Consider the following 3,645-nt stretch of genomic DNA (forward strand, 5'->3'; position numbering starts at 1 on the left):
TAACAAAAACATCAAATAACAACAATAGATAGTAATAATAATAAATAAAATTATTATTCTTTAATAATAATGATAATACTTATTATAATTCATATTAAATAATAGTATTTACTTAATAATAATATTAATTATTATTATTAAATAATAATATTTATTTAATAACAACAACAATAATAATAAATATTATTATTAATAAATAGTAATAAACGTAAACTACTGCGACGCCAGAGAGGCTTTAAAAGGCTGTAAAGAAATAAAAGTAAAAAACAAAATAAATAAAAGAGACAGGAATAAATAAATAAAAAATAAAAGAGAGAACAATATCAACAGCAGCAACCACTTAGCAGCAGCAGCAGCAGCAGCAGCAGCAAACAACACCAGCAGCAAACAACACCAGCAGCAGCAGCAGCAGCAGCAAGCAGCACGAAGAGCAACAGTAACATCTGCAGCAATAAGACAGCAGCAGTAACAAGACAGCAGCAGCAACAGGAGCAGCAACAGCAGCAAGACAGCAGCAGCAACAGCAACAAAGACAAAGAAAAAAAGAAGAGTATCTGAAGTGCTGTTTGTTTGTTTATTTTTATTGTTGTTGTTTGCTGTCTCCGTGCAGGCATTGGTCTCTGTCTCTCTTTGGTTGGCGGGTCGGGTATATACAGCTGTCTCAGGCTTCATAGAAGATGCATTAATAAGAAAGAATGCTTTAATTAAATATAAACAAGAAGAAAGACAGCCTTATTAAATATAAACAAGAAGAAAGAAAGCTTTATTAAATATAAACAAGAAGAGGAGTGAGGGCCCCCACAAGCCTAGAAAAGGAGACAGTAATTAAATAAATAAAGAGTCTCTCTACCCCTCAACAACACGAAGGAAAGACATTCTCTATACTAAACAAAGACACAAACAGAGCCCTCCCTGTCTCTGTCTCTGTCTCTGTCTTTGTCTCTGTCTCTGTCTTTGTCTCTGTCTCTGCCTCTGTCTCTGTCTTTGTCTCTGTCTCTGTCTCTGTCTCTGTCTTCGTCTCTGTCTTTGTCTCTGTCTCTGTCTCCTCTGTCTCTGTCTCTCTGTCTCTGTCTCTGTCTCTGTCTTCGTCTCTGTCTCTGTCTCTGCCTCTGTCTCTGTCTTTGTCTCTGTCTCTGTCTCTGTCTCTGTCTTCGTCTCTGTCTCTGTCTCCGTCTCTGTCTCTGTCTCTGTCTCTGTCTCCTCTATCTAAACCCTGACTCTCCCTACTACTGGGGGGCCCCCATCTAAGGAGGAGGGGCCCCCTCTGATTAGGGGGCCCCAGAAGGTAGGTGTTGAGGGTTGGGGCCCCCTGCACCGAAGTCTTTGCCTATAGGGCCCCTAGGGGGCCCCCCCTGTTTCTAACGAACTGTACTTATTTAATGTTGATCTTAACCCCCCCAAACCCTAAACCCTAAACCCTAAACCTTCAACAAATGTACAGACACAACACAAAAAAAGTAGTCGACTGTTCAACGCTGGCTTCCGCTCTTCACCCGCAACTGTGGGGCCCCTCAGGGGGGCCCTTAGGGGGCCCCTTAGGGGGCCCCTCAGGGGGCCCCCAAGAACCTCAGTGCCACGAGGGGCCCCCAGAAGGCAATGCAAGAGCCCCTAAAAGGGCCCCTAACTGAGGGGCTGGCTCCCCCAGTGTCTCTATGCAGAAAACGAGGTATATGCATTCAGCAGTCAGTTGAGGTGTACAGACAGCTGAGGTCATATGTCAAGACTGTGCACGCTGCATGCATGCCTTTAACGGCATAATGATTCATTTACTATGGAGGATGGGGGCCCCTAGGGGCCCCTAGGGTATTCCAGGGGCCCCCCACATACAGAATCCACGGTGCCTAGAGGGCCCCCAACCCTATCCTTTAATGCCTGAACATGCTCTGTATAGGGGCCCGCAACTGTATCTCCTTAGGGGCCCCCCTTTTCATATCCTTTAGGGCCCCTATCACCTGAAAATAAAGCTTGAGGGGCCCCCCAAGTGCATCTCCTTAGGGGCCCCCCAGTACCCTCTTTCAGCTTCCTCATCGTGGGTATTGAAGGGGTCCCCAGTGCATGCTGATTGAGGGGCCCCCCTTGAGGGGCCCCCCTTGTACAGGGTTAGTTGTTTTTGTCTTCGTTTGCTGCTGGAGTTATTATAATAGGCTATCTGGCTGCTCTGCAATAGTACATGTGGGAAGCATTTGCTTGTAAAGAGTTCTGTTGGTTGGGGGCCTCCAATCGCATGCATCTTTAGGCAGCCAAGGGTATAGACGAGGGGTCTCCATGAAGATATCGTTAATCTCTTTATCTGTTAGTTTTGTTTTAACTCTGTCTCTTGTAAGCTGTTGTCTAACTAATAATAGTACTTCCCAGTCCCCCAGCAGAGGTACATTCTTTAAAAGAGAATCTGACTGTCTTATTAATGCATATTGTTTTGCTACAAACCTCTCCATCTCTAAATTTAATAAACGAACAAGTTCTTTTCTATCAATTGTCTCTATACCCCACAACCCCAGAGGCTTCTTAGCCTTTCGACGAGCTGCATGCAGAGCTGCATCAAAGTCAAACACCGCTGATGATGGCCACCATGTCTCTAATACTTCTTGAATTTCATGTAAGCTGTAAGGAGGAGTTGAAGCTTGAAAAGAAAGCTCTTCTTGCTGCTCTTCCTGCTTAGCCTCCTCTGCATACTCACCCTCCCCCTCAGCCACCACTGCACGCATCTCTTCAAGTCCAAATGATACACTTAAAGTAGACAAACACAATAATAAAAACAAGCACAATATCCTCTTGAGAAATACCCGCATACCTGTAACACCAGCGGCCCCAGAGAGGCAGCTCTGCTGCACAGAGCACGGAAGTAGCATCTTTATTCAAAAGAATAAATCTACACAAAAGCAAATAATAAACTCAAATATACAGTCTTCTTTATCCTATAATGCCGGAGGTAAGCTCTGAAATGTATATATACAGAAAGTCAATCAGCAAGCTGCTGCAGACTCCGCAGTGGAGGTACTGTATAGATGGTTCTGTAGGGAAAAGAGAAGAAAATAAAGCTTTATTTGATTTTTAAGATTAAAAATAAAATAAAGTTTTATATATTTTTTGGTTTTTAAAAATATATCAACACAAAACTCTCACAGCGAGATGAGCAACGACAGATGACTCTCGAGTGTATCGTCTGCTCCGGTGTATAGGCAGCTGCTTCCACTGCAAAAGGCTGTTAATATCCAAATAAAAAGTACTTCAATCAAATACTTTAATTCATTTTATTCGAATTATTATCCTCCATTCTCTACTTTCATTGCTCAACCGCTGAAGACCCAAGGAAGCAGCTGACAGCCACACGCCTTCTACGCCTCGCATGCACAGACAGTCTTTGTAGTTGTTTTTGTTTGTTTCTTTTTTGAATATTTACTTGCAAAAGATTCAAGGATTACTCCATAGGGAGGATCAATTTAAATATATTTGAATCCTCGCTTGCTTTCCCCTTAGAGGCGCTCCTAAGGTGTATCTACTATATGCATGTATACACACCTACATCCATTCATACATATATATATGTATATTTACATATACATATACATATACATATACATCATATACATATACATATACATATACATATACATATACATATACATATACATATACATATACATA

Source organism: Eimeria acervulina, genomic scaffold, assembly GCF_000499425.1.
Source record: "Eimeria acervulina Houghton genomic scaffold, Eah_scaff779, whole genome shotgun sequence".
Taxonomy (NCBI): domain Eukaryota; phylum Apicomplexa; class Conoidasida; order Eucoccidiorida; family Eimeriidae; genus Eimeria; species Eimeria acervulina.